The following is a 14,671-nucleotide window of genomic DNA, read 5'->3' as shown; positions in this document are numbered from 1 at the left end:
AGAACTAACAATAAGAACTAATCGATATTTCTTTGACATACTTGCTATTTGTCACTAATTTTATAAAAATTGCCAGATAGTTCTCTTTTATTTTAATAATAATAATGATGTAGATATATATGAAAATATGTCCTAATATTTGTATTTATTTGCTTTTGCCTCGATTTTCCTATTAATGACATGCTACATCATTTTACAACAATAATATAATTAATTAGATTAAAAATTTAATTAAAGATTAATACTAATGTGACATATTATTCCATAAATTTGTCGTGCTATTAAATTATACTTGAATTTATCCATAAAAAAAAAAACAAAGTTTTAAAAGAAAAGAAATTCTTAATGATTAATAAACTTCTGATAATAGTAACAATTATACGATATCAACCAGGTAACTTGAGTTTTACGTTCGCCGGGGAACTGGAACGCGACATTATCACGAATATCGGATCGCGGGACAAAGATATATACGAAATGCGAAATACAACGCCGCTGTGCAACCCGAGTGCAGCGTCCAAGTTGCCAGTGTGCGTGTACACTATAGATAGCTCGTTCGCGCGCGAACGACGTGTAAAACGGTCTCAATCGCCTTATCTGCCCGAGATGATTCGATTCGAGTGAGGCTGTCAGCCCTGACAATCGTACCCGTTCGAGCGGTCGATTACGCGCGCCGTAATAGACTGCCATTCGCCTACGAGAATCCGTTGTGTAGCGGACAGGTTCGACGAGACTACGCGAATGTAGACGAGAAGATTCTACATACCGGTGGTCCTCGCGGGTATGTCTTACTTCGATCCCGGATTTGCAAGACCGAAACACGTGTACAAATGTGTATCCGTTTGTTTGCACGAGCGCAAGGCTTTGTCGCCCTCCAATCCTTAGGTAAGAACGGAAGGGTGATGTAAAAGAGAATACAAGTATATCATGTTCTTAAAATTATTTTTAAGAGAAAGAGCTTTATATATGCATATAATAAAAGTTGATCACTAGAAAGAATCATTGAGATTATTTAAAATTTGTAAAAGAATGCAACGAAGATATATCTTTCGCGCGTTTTTTATAATAGCAAAGAAAGATGTATCAAACTTATAATTAATCGTGTACATACGTTTTATCATTATGTCAGTTTGTATATGTTAATCCCAAGAAACCTCTCTTTTTATTTCCCTCTGCAATATATGCGGTTACGTTGAAAAGGTTAATCAAAGTGACGACGTAGACGTAAACATTGATTAACGATTTTAGCGATGACGGCTATTAGCGATAGTATTGCAAAGTTCTCTTTAATCTAAATTTATTTACTAAATATTTTTCTTGCGCGATTAAAGATCACGCGATAGTAATGAACGACTTAAGATGATTTATTATTCGGCTCGCGGTATAATAACGTATATTTCGCTCCTCCTCTTGGCTGTGTCGCTGCACCCGCACGTAAAATGTAAATCCCAAAGAAACTAATCAAATCGTTACACTTTACGACTCACCGCTCGTAAAGAAACGTCACCCCGCCATTCTCGCTTTGACCCTTTAACTGTGAGCACTTCTTCAATGTTTAAAAGCAAATCTTTTCAAGATTCAATCATGCGGCTCTTCTTGTTCCATTTGTAAAATCAACAGAATGCGCAAATTTTTGTAAATTCTCGCTCGTAAAACGCGATGGGTAAATCAAAAGGTACATACTTCCTCTTCGCCTTCCCATCTATTTTAAATGATAAAATATAAGAGCAAACACAATATAAACTGTTCTATATAATCTCCGCTCTATTTGACATTTGTCAACTTTTTATAGAGATCGTTGTTCCTAAAATAAATTACGTGCTTTTTTCGAAGTTTGCACGTTTGAAGCCATTTATCCGGTCAGTGTTTACTCATGGAACTAATTTATTTAGAGAGAGAGCATTTACCGCTATTCAATAAACTAGCTCTTTCTATTGTGCCAACGCTCGCCCGGGATATTATCGTAGTGTATAAAAATTAAATTACCACATGTTATTTTTCTTGCATCAACGCGATAGAAACTTATTGTTAGCTATTTTTACGTGCATATATTCCACGCGAAACATCGTCAAACACAAATTTTATAGATTACCTAAAAAAAAAAAGCTGTCAACCTTTTGAAACCGGTTGCTTAAATGAGTTTACACAGAGCAGAATTACACTAAATTTATTCTTATAATAAAAACAACAATATATAAATGCATATACAATAATCGTAACTAATTTAAAATATTTTTTATTAATACACATATATTCGTGTTTTGTCGTCTGTTTTATGAACCTTTTTATTGTCGAGATAATAAAATTATATCCAAGGGAGAGAGCAGATGTTATCCAATATTAACTTATAATACATAACGTATGCTATACACATGTGTATGTGTATATAAATAAAATTTTAAAAATATCTTTTTTCTTTATTAAAAATCTTTCAGGGAGCGATAAGTTTCGATCGGCGGAGTTTCCTCATTAAAGTCGCTTAAATATTGTATTCCCAAAATTCGTTTTCTCCCGGGGCACTCTGTATAAGGGCGAAAAATGGCTGTCAAGGGTGCAGTGAAAATGCTTAAACGTCGTGCTTGGCGAACTCTCCCACGTAAGAAGTTATAGTGCTTGCAGCTTTACTTTTTTGAGTTACCTTCGTAATTGAAGCGTACACGCGGGGTACTCTTGTAATTACTTGCAGGAATGTATACACGATCGCGTGCAATATAAGTGGTATTACCATGTTGTTTAGTCAGGCGTTACACACGCGAAAGAGGATACAAAGCAACGCGGCGACCCGGGGGCGTCCGTTCCCCATCGGCGACGCGTTTAAAAACTTTATCGGCCTGTCGGTTTCACCTACGAATTCGCATTAATTTGCACTGATTTGCATTACGGCTTTGCTCACAGCTTTCGACAAACCGAAATTTGCATTAGCCCGTTAGCCAAAGCGACGAATAGTGTTGGTCCGCACGTTTCCGTATAATTGGCCGGATTGCCCTTTAGAAATAGCACGAGATTTGCGTAACTTTGCGACGCGAAATCGATTTGACAAATTCCCTCTCCTCTCTCTCTCTCTCCCTCTCTTTCGCCGTTCCCTGCGCGGCTTATACTCTCGGATTGTCGTTAAACCGACTGCCCCTGGATTTGAAAAACAGAGCTTGAAAACGACGATGACGACGATGCCACCTCGCCCCGAGTGCAGCAAAACTAGCGTAAACCTGTCGCTCGGAGAAATCTCGCGCGATTTACGTTATGTCGCCTCGAAACGCGCCGGTTGGCTACAGCGAAACGTGACGTCGGGATTAATTTTCAATCTTTTCCTAGAAAGCTACGCCGTATATGGAAATAATCAGCGTCGAGTGCTACCATATGTGAAACGCTCTGTAAATGGAAATTACGCGTAACATGCCGCGAGGCACATTAAGAATATGAGAAGAATATTTTGCAGCAACTTTCCGGATTTATATTCAATGTTTTACTTTAACTTTTTTTTTTTCGCTATCATTATATTTAATATACTATATGATTTTGGAATTTATAGATAATATATTATATATGCGTGTAACGGCCATTTGAAGAAGATATAAATTTAAATAGGAAAAAGGCAGAGAGAAAGCTTGAAAATGGTTATTTAAATTGTCGGCACATAGAATGAAACGTATTTCTTTGAAACGTGTTTAATGGAAATTTGTGCGTGTGTATGTGTATGTATGTGTGTGATTAACTAAACGTTATTTTAGACGTGCGCTGTGTAGTTACGCAATCGTACATTCTCTTTTTTTTTCACAAGTAGATAAATTCGATCGTTTTACGAAAAACGCGCAAATAAACCGCGCGCCGACGCACGAACGCCAATTCGCGAATTGCCGTGGAAAAAAAAGTGCTAAAACAATACGATAAACGTCATCGGTTTTGTCCGCCTCGCATCTCCCGATCCGTATTAATTTACATTACAAATGTGCCGTTGGATTCCGACGAATCAAAATTTGCATTATTCTCGTCGCGCGCCGGTGTGAGTTAATGGATATAGAGTGGGCATTTGATTCTGCAAGTTGCACGACCACTATTCAGCTGTGGAGTCTGTTCCTTGATTGGGCAGCGCTTGAAATGGGACAAATCGATTTAAGTTCCGCTTCCTAAATACTAGCATATATTGCGATATCAATAATCAGAAATCACAAATTTCGCGCAAAAATGATTAGTGATCTGATGAGCTTAATTTATCAAAAGTACACACAGAAAAATATATACTATATACAAGTAAATATTACTTGTTTCAAGTATTTCAAAAGTTCATATATCCGCAAATCTATTATAAGTTCGTCATAAGCATCAAATTTATTCAAAATTTATTTGCGTTGATCAACTTTATTTGCACGGTAATCATACATCGTCTTCATCTGCTGTAAAATCTCATCTGCGTCCATTAGTAATAATTTGGGTTTATTTTATTAATTAAATAAAATTAAATAAAATTAAATTGATATTGATTCAGAATTTCTTTGCTTATAAATTAAATTAAATTAAATTAAATTTCTGTCCTGAGTCTCTAGCGTGTCTTTTAGGTCTTCTTAAATGCACACAGCTATGACCGATTCGACAACACACTATATGACACAACTGATCATAAATGACCTTTAAATCAATTAACACTATGCGTTAATCCTACTTCTGATAATTTGTAATATAATAATAGGGCACATAAAATGGATTATACACTGTTAAAAGAATATATTTTAACGTCAGGACGTTTTACACCAAAACTTTTTACATTCTGAATCTATCGACTCTTGTTTATTTTTGTTTAAAAGCTTTTATTTAAAAATTTTGCTATGCAAAATTTAAAGGTGATGCATTAATAATTACACACAAAAACAAACAAACAAACACACACACACACACACGCACGCACACACGCACACGCACACACACACACACATACACACACACACATATGTATATATATATATATCTAGTATATACATATGTACAAATATATGTCCTGTATATACATGTTCTAAGATTTACGCACGTTACTTCGTTTTTAACAGTTTTATATTTGTCACAATCATTTTTGGCATTAAATAATAACATTAGCTGCGTTCAACAGTACAACAACTGAGTGTCTTGTCAATACTCGACATTGATTTCTTTGTTCTAAAAGTAAGAGCCAATCATGTTTAATTGCTACTGAGCAGTTTGTTCTGCTGAATAAATTGTCCATTGAATGATTTATTAAAAAATTAAACATATTGTACACACAGAAAAATACATACTATATACAAGTAAATATTACTTGTTTCAAGTATTTCATAAGTTCATATATCCGCAAATCTATCATAAGTTCATCATAAGCATCAAATTTATTCAAAATATATTCTGAATCCTAATAAATTTAATATTTCAATCAAGAATATTAAATTATATAATTGAAAGAAATACACTAAATTTTTCTGATCTAATAAATTTTCTTACATTAAATTAACCATATCTGACTTTTCTTCGATAAAATTTTATAATATTCTCTTCAAAAGAAAATATTTACTTTTTTTGAGTACATGATAATGAGTTTTTCTAAAATTTGTGACAAATCTGTTTTAAGGCTATTATTAAGAAAATATTCTTTGTTAAAGATAACTGTTACTTAAAAGAAGTAAAATAAACTGAGTAATCATTTTACTTAGCAATAGAATAATATTTTTCTGTGTGTAGCTGTGCAACAAAAAAATAAATTGCTTTCTATATTTAGCTATAAAGGATCATTACATTCTTAATTTTTTATTTAAACACTTTCTAAATAGTCTATAAGTATATTACAAAATGTTTTATTTCTTATACATATTTCAATATATTCTTCTCATTATATGTTACTTACATAATATATATTATAGCACAATCATATTTTTTTAATTATGTATCTTTTTTTATTTGTATTACTATCTTTTTTCTGCGATATTATTGCACATGTCTTTTCTATATGCATATTAATTGCTTATAATTTCACTAATTAATTTCATTAAGTGCATAAATTGTACAAATACGTATTAAATTGTAGAAATTAATTGCGTAAATTTGAATGGTTTGCTTAAATACAACTATTTCATATACAGCGTTAATACAGCTTCATTCATGCTTTGTATTATACTGCCAATATAGGCTAACTATCGCCTGATGGTGCTATGCGTAAGATCGACGAACGTTAAACCGCTCCGTGTTACGTTGTACACTAACTAGTTACTTCCAGGTCGAAGTTAACTATCAAACTAGCATAAGACCAGGAACTTGTAGCAACGCCGGTAACGTTCCTTCCGCTCGTCAGATTATTCGATTGTGCGTATATCGAGAGCGACGAGCCGTTTTCCATTAAGATGAATTCACGCGCGAGAACTTGCCAGGTTTAGCACATCTGGTTTTGTCATAAATTAGATCGGCACGACATATCACAACGTCCATAATATGCCAAATTAAATCGTGGACATTCCAAATTTATCATCTTTTAAAATGGAAATTTTAATATACTACATTTACATTCTGAATCCGTATTTCTACAAACTGTTATACGAACTAAACCTCATAAATGAGACTGTGTCCAAAGTTTCGTAATATATACGTCAGTGAAAATGAATTTTGATGTAATAGGTTAACGTATTTCCGTAAAAAAAAAATATTATGATATGAAATATAATGATTTATTAACATTTCGTGGAACATCATATTCAAAAATGTTTTTTTTTTATGTTACGGGATATTCCGCGATCTTAAAATTGTAACAATTGTCTCAGTTGCAAGCCCGAAATAATTCGCGCGATAATATCTTTAAATGCAACTTTAGTCAATATATAAAAATAACGATCATAAAAAGATTATTAAACATTATACATATATTATGTAAATACACTACTTAAAAAAAAATAAGGAACACGTTTTATATCCTAAAAATTGGGCTATTTTCAAACTGCTAAAATTCGAAGGAAAATCATCGTAGACAAAAAATTAAAAAAGCATTTTGAAGCTTGAAGTTTCAATTTTAACGCGCTATCGACGGTTTTAAAAAACTTTTTTCCTTGTTTCGTGCTTTAAAAAAGAACACATTGTTTTGTTCTTTAAAATTATGAATTTTTGATACTCCCCGCAACTCGATAAAAAAATTTCTCTTGAAAAAATCAACTCAAGTTCCAAAAACTACAATATTTTGCTTACAAAATGCTTTTTTAAACATTTTCTTACGATTTTTTTTGACCGAGTTATACGATTTTTAAATTAAACCTGTATTTTTAGAAATAATGTCGATACTCGGCGAAAAACCATCGCAGACAAAAAAATCGAAAAAGTATTTTGAAGCTTGAAGTTTCAACTGTAATGTGATATCGATAGTTCAAAAAAAATTGTTTATTTTCTTATTTCTAGAAAATACAGCTTTAGCTTCAAAATCGTGTAACTAAAAAAAAAATTAAAAAATTAAAAAAAAAAGTATTTTGTAGGCAAAATGTTGTAGTTTATGAAATTCAAGTTGAATTTCTCGAGATAAATTTTTTTATCGAGCTGCAGAATGTCAAAAATACATAATTTTAAGGAACAAAACAATGTGTTCTTTTTTAAAACACAGAACAAGGAAGATAAAAAAATTTTTTAAGTCACCGATAGAGCGTTAAAGTTGAAACTTCAAGCTTTAAAATGCTTTTTTAATGTTTTGTCTATCATGATTTTTCGTCGAGTTTCAGCGGTTTGAAAATAGCCTAATTTTCAGGGTATGAAAAGTGTCCCCTATTTTTTTTTTTTTAGTATGTTAACAAATTAAAAGATTTTTAAATTAATTGATCTCATAAATCGAGATTGTGTTATCGTATATGATTATCTTGTCAACCGGCACGATTTTATAATGGAAATGTGTCGATGTATATTTAATACATTTTTAATTCACATATTTCAAAATATCTCGTTCATCTAGAAAGCCGAATACGCGCTTTGGATATAGAAGACCGCAGCCCGAAGCATTTCGGAAGCAGACGATCGATCTCGCGTCACTGTTACCAGAATCGCTCGTTTCCTTGTACATCCTGTTCCCGAAAGACACATCCCACGAATACCTCGTTCTTATGCACGGTGCGTGATACAAGATACATTCTTCCTGATCCGATATGTTGATCCCGGGAAAAACGAAGACAATCGAAACGAATTGTAGGATTATATTACCATAGTCGCGCGAATATACGTAAAGTTATACTAGGAAAATTATTTATAAATATAATTTATGATTTGTAACCTTCTGTTTTCACTTAGAAGAAATTATATTTTTGACATCCTATAATTGTAAAGTAACAATGCTAGAAATTGGAAGTTTCAACGAGAGGCGAAGTTTCAGCAGAAAATATTTAAAGTCGCTTAAAAGATTTCAATGTTAGCTTTTTAGCGGTGATGATCGACGATGCGCGTGATCGTTCGGATGAAGTGAGATCGGAAACGCGAGCGGGCGCCGATCTCGTTCACCGACCGAAAAGCGTATTAGACGGCACTTTCCAGGAGTGCTTACTAACGACCACACATATTTGTCGGATTCGCAGTTTGATGAATGGAAACTGCGCTCTCTATCTAAACCAGAGTTAAATGCGCACGTTGAACGCTCCCCGAGCAACCGAGCCGCGCACGTTGCGTTTATTATCGCGATTGAGAGTAAAGTTCGTGAAGACGGTCCCGAGTGAATTACGTTTCAAACTAATATTCTGGACGTGCATATAGAGATAACTTGATTATTTTTATGCCGATCCTTATCAGAAAAGACTTGACTCTAATCTGGCTTCTAAAGAGAATAAAGAAGAACTAACAATAACTTGATTGCGCCGTATTAATAATTAATTGCGGTATAATTTGATGTCTATCTGTTCAGTCCGATAATAAATGCGAATTAATATAATAGATGTAATAGACGACGCCAATAATATAGAATACGATACAATATTAATTTCATGATAATAAATTGCGAATGCAATATCACGCACGGACTGATTTAATTGGATTATGTATTTAGCAAAAGTAAGCACGCGTGATGGAAGTTAAGCACTGCGTTTCGCTCGAGGCAAAAACGGACTATTACGAGCACGTAACTTAGGTAGTAATCTCTCGTGTATGCGGCAAGTGAACAGTTCACAAAGTGAACACTATTAATCTCTTTCACATTACATTCATATCATACAAGTATAATTGCAATATATGTAGTAATATATCGAATATTTTGTCTTTTACGTACGATGAGTTTTAGAATAGATTTTGCGGAGAAAGAAAGAAAACAGTTGATAACAGTATATATTAATGAACCGAAAAAATCAAACTTTTCTATCCGTGATATTTTTCTCTCTGATAAAATTAGATATAATATGGAGAGCATATGTAGTTCCAACAGAAAAGAGAATATATGCTCTAAAAAACCTCCGCGAATAAACTCGTACGTCTCTTCTTTAGCTTAGCAGAAACTGACAGAGAATTGACAGGCCACGTTAAGAGAGATATATCCGAGAACAAATTCTATCTGAATTTACACCAATCAATGTTGGTTTTCTGCCAACGCCACACGTTCCTGATCATGATTACAACAGAAATGCAAAATGATAAAGAAGTATTACCTCTCACTATATTTTATAAAAATATCTCTTATTCATTCAATAAAAATCACACAATAAAAATGATACAGTGTTTTTAATTTAACTTTCGATTTATGTATTAACTTTTATCAAATGCGTTTGAATATTAAAAATATTATCATTGCGAGTAACAGATGCGAATTGGCATTTAATATAAGTAAAATGAAAATATTAAAATTTATGTTTCATAATTTATAATTTTGTATATAATTGCTTGAAAAACTCGTCGAGTAATTAAGAGATTACTTAAATTTTTCAAAAACTTTTTTTTATACACAAATATACGGATTTGTATGTTCTTTGATAAAAACGCGCTTTAGCACTTTTGGAACATTTATTCTGTTACGAATCATGGAAAGTCCGATTCCTACCAATAAAGTAACAGTGTTTCACTTTGTATGTCGACATTAATTAGATGTTTCTTGTATAAAAGAAAATAAATTGACAAATATATACTTTTTAAAAATAAAATACTGAAATGTGGCCGATATATTTCACAGAAATTTTTAACAATGCAAAATCTCTTTTGACTCTACACGTATTTATATTTACAAAGACTTGCTTATATTATTTTCAATAATTAGACAAGTTCTGAAAATATGCACGTAATACACACAACACGCTCTCTTGTTTACATGCGTTGAGATCAGATATTGTGATCAGACTCTTCTTTAGATTCTGTTACACGCCTTATCTCCTGTAACGTAGTTAATATGAAACACATTGCCGAAAGTTTTCGAAAGAGATTCGCTTTCATACAAGTTACTAACACGATACCGATATCGAAGCCCCTCTTACGTAGGCGATGCCCGACAAATCTCCTCGGATTCCTTCAATCTTTCGCGACGAGATGCGCGTTTTTCCCCCGCGGCGAGAGGATCCGGAGTAGGAGACCGTCTCTCGTAACCCAAGTCGGCTACTCCGCCTCCCGTCGAGCCGAGCTCTCGAGGAAAGCTCAGGGCGATTATATCAAATTCTTTTCCCCAGAGTAGACCACCCGTTCGCCCTATCGGTTGCTCTATCTCGTCACACACCCTTCTCCCTCTGTCGTCGTCCAGTCCATCCCCGTTTCCCCTCGATTCCAGCTATCCCCTTCTGATCCTTCGATACACGCAGCCCTGTTCGAGTGTTTACTCGCGTGCTCGAGTTCTGTCAGTATCACACGCCGTCCGCCAAACAAATCGATCTCTCCTCACCCAGTTCGCGTGAAAGGGATTTTCGGACTGTGCACGGCACGGCGCGACATCACGGCTTGACCGATTTTCCTGTCGGTTCAGAAAAATCGCAAACTGAACACACGAAGAGGAACGAAGATCGAAGATGTTGCATCGAACATTGTTGCAACCGTGAATTTTACAGCGCGTAGACGAACGGGGAGAGCTTCGCATCGAATGACAATAGCAATTCCGATCATATGATAGCATGTATACCTGGAGCAGCTCAGTTTCATTGTATTGGACCTTTGTAAAAAATCGAATTTCGAGTCATGTTTATATATGTATACACTCAAAAAAATGTCTTTGAAAAATTGAGAGAAATTGTTTAAAAGAGCTAGATAGATTGGGCGCATTATACAAATATGTTATATGTGAGGATTATATATTCATTTGTTTCTTGTCGCTAATTTTTTCTGTGTACCACAGCCAAACTTTATGACAAGTATGATTGGCCTTAACATGGATAGGCGCCACAGAAAAACATTCTTTCTAAATTTCACAAACAGTTTAGATATAAATTCTGTCTCTGTCACTTAGATTGATTAAATGCGAAACATATGCGATATCACAGTATTTGCTAATCATTTATGTATCTCAGTTAATTTTGCGCACCCAAAAAATTTTTGCTGTAGTTGCAAAACCACTTTTTTGAGTGTACACGTAGTACACAAGGACAATAACCAAACTTAAAGATCTAAAGATTTATTTATACATTTGTCGAGTTCTACGCTTATTGAAATTCTCCCTCGCCTTTTTCGCGATGTTTACAGCATGAATCAAAGGATAATTTTATATCCGTCACGGAATAGAGATGTCCGGAAACAATACAAATGGATCTTAATAGGGGTTCAACCCTTCTATAGTGTAATTATATCAAAGCGTCCATCAGTGTTTCTGAGCTTCTATACCTAACTACAACACGCTCCTTTATCGCGCGGAAATCCTGAATATCCAATAATTGATCTGAATTGATCGCACATATACGATCTGCGGCTAACAACCCGCCGTTCTGTACTCGGCCCTGAGGGAGAACGCGGAAGGGCAAACAAAGGCGAGCACGCTCGCGCGCGCGGCCAGCTGCGCGCACGGGGGATGAAAATAGGGGGTCGCGCTCACGGGCGGTCGCTGCGCCTTTGACCGCCGTTGACCGCGACGTGTCAGCGTCATGTTACTTACATGTCCAAGGATCGGCCACGTTGAACGCCTCACTTAGGTGTACCAAGAAGACGGTTGGTCTCAACGACGAGCAGCACGTCGTCGAGTACGCGCGACGCGATGCCCGCGTGTCCTGATTGTGATGAGCGCGCGCGCACGCACGTAAGCAGGCAGGCACGCATTCACACGCACGCAGTTTCCGGTAGTCGTAGCAGTTCCTTTCCTCGAATCACTGCGCACACAATTTCCCGTCACCGTCGTCGCTTTTCGCGCCGGACACTGTCGTCGTCATCGTCGTCGTCGTCGTCGTCGTCGTCGTCGTTTCCCACTTCGATTGCACGAACATTGTCATTGGCGTTGTCTTCTCGCGTGGCACTGATCCAGCAGCGCGGCTGTGTCACAACACGACTTCCCTCATCGGTGATAAACGCGTAGCATGACGCGCGTGTAATGTATCTCTCGCGCGAAGATCGAGCACGTCGCACGATTGGACGACACGAACGAGCGAACGAGAGTGATATCGCGGATTCCGCGTCGTAAACGAGCCCTTCCTTTTCGCCGCTATTACCCGAACAAACCGGGTATCTCTTTTTTCTCTTGACCGGCCGACTAACTATCGGAAAAGAACGAAGGGCGAGGGTAAGGTGACGGAGATCTGTTTGAGGCGCCGCAAAAGCTTCGGGGTGCGATATTCAGGGTAAAAAGGACTACGCTCGCGCACGACGACAGCGAGCTATATTCGCCGTACAAAGTCGTGCGCGACGAGCGACACGGGCTTCGCAGACGTTAGCGAGCACTCTGCACGAGCTCTGTCGGCCAGGGATACACGAACGTACGAACGAACGAACGAACGAACGAACGAACGCAGTAGTAGAACGGACCGAACGGGGCGGCCAAAACGCGTCGGAGAAGGAGTAGGAGCGAATATAGGATGCGGCGGCGACGGCGGCGGCGGCGGCGGAGGAGGAAAGAGGAGGAAGAGGAGACAGAGGCGGAGAAGGTGGTGGCAATGGTGAACGAGGGGATGACGCGGGGTAAAGAGTGGCGTAGGCGCTCGGGGGACGATGGGGTTGATAGCGAAACGGGGGTGGCTCGCCAAGCCCGGTGGTCTCGCGCGCGCTCGCTCGCTCTGCTTGTTCGGCTGCTAGTCGGCCGCCGTCGCCGCGCCAGGCTGGCTCGCTTTTCGCTCACCCCTGCTTGCGCAGCATCCGCGCCGCCACCACTACCATCGTCACCACCACCATCGTATCCACTTCTACCTCTACCTCCACTGCCGCCGCCGCCGCCGCCGCCGCCGCCGTTGTCGCGACCCGGCCAAACCCAGACCCGGCGCGGCGTAGGTACCGCGGGCTCGCGACTCCCGAGCTCCAGGCCGCCCCAGCTGCTCGTTCCCCACCACTCGCGCGAACATCCCCTTCCGAATTCCAGTGCCGTACATGGATGTAATGGCACCTCGACCGCCCGCGACTCTCGGGCGAAGGCGCGAATCGACGAATTGATCCGGTAATGAGCGCGCGGGTCGCTGCTTGATGGGTGGGACGATGCTTGCGTCGCGGGTGTCGAGCGTAACGACGAAGAAGAATCGTAAATATATGTGGAAATGCCGCGGGCTTAATTACCCTTTTCGGACGAAGAGCTCTGGACGCAGCCGAGCTCTGGTGGCCGAGGATATTGACGAATCAAGGGGCGCCGGCTGAAGATCGAGACGCGCGCTTACTCTCGAGTCTTAGGACCTCCGCACACCTTTCCGAATGCCTCTTAATCTCGAATACGATGATAAATGATGTGATCCCTAAAGGGAATCGGGTGTGGGTTAAGCTTGAAAGAAGCGTGTCGCTTAGAAATCGAACGTATTGACAAATTAAGGGTTGCAGATTTAGACATACGAGAGCGTTACGCATTAAACATCCTTGTAATCCTTTTCGCGCTCGTTATTTTCTTTATAAGCGAAGAAGGTACAATGCAATATTGCAATGCCTTTAAAAGAGAAAAATGCGGGGGGCGGCTGATTTCGAGAAAAGCGTGCCACGCTTTCGAAGAAGGTCTCATATTAAGCCGGTATCGAGGGATAGGTAACTGGATAAGAGCGGATAAAATCGGATAGAAATCCCATCGGAATATATTTGGATCCATCCGGATTTTTCCCGATACCATAAGTTCCTATATGGAATTTTTCGGCAACCGGGGACGGGGGGAGGGTGGATAAAACCCAGGCTGAGAGCCCAGGCGAGACCGACGACGCCGATAAACTCCGCGGGGATCCGCGACGGCGGAGGAGGCTCGCCAAGATATTTTTATGAAAAATTCAGCTCGCACGTTTGTGGCGAGGAATTTTTTAACGAGCAACGCGGCAAAAAGTTTGCCTCGAATTGGAAATTCCGACTGCATTAGCGAACTTTCGTGTTCTGGATGCGCGCGGACGCGCGCCCAGTACGGTCCGGTTATTATACGCTAAGAGAGCATAGTGCGCGCGCCAACAGTCAAGAACGCTTTAGAGAAAGAAAAGAAAAAGTAAGGGAGAAGGGAAAGGAGGAAAGAACGTCGGGGACGGACATTACTCGACCCAGTTTCTTGTCCCTGGTAGTCGGGCCGCGCTTGTCTCGCGCATCTACGTAAATGGCCCTCTCTTAAAACGGCCTGGCAATCAAATACGTATAAATGGACCATCTTCCGTGT

General features: G+C 38.5%; 1 protein-coding gene across 1 annotated transcript in view; it reads right to left on the bottom strand.

Annotated features, from left to right (window-relative positions):
* Positions 1-12,211, bottom strand: part of LOC115240483 — a 58,324-nt gene extending 46,113 nt beyond the window's left edge. The window contains exon 1 of the mRNA XM_029815655.1: positions 12,017-12,211. The gene's annotated coding sequence lies outside the window, so the exon portion shown is untranslated. The remainder of the gene's footprint in view (positions 1-12,016) is intronic.
* Positions 12,212-14,671: the final 2,460 nt, after the last annotated feature.

This window comes from Formica exsecta, unplaced genomic scaffold (assembly GCF_003651465.1).
Source record: "Formica exsecta isolate Colony F162 unplaced genomic scaffold, ASM365146v1 scaffold436, whole genome shotgun sequence".
NCBI classification, from domain to species: domain Eukaryota; kingdom Metazoa; phylum Arthropoda; class Insecta; order Hymenoptera; family Formicidae; genus Formica; species Formica exsecta.
This window is presented reverse-complemented; position numbering and strand designations above follow the sequence as displayed.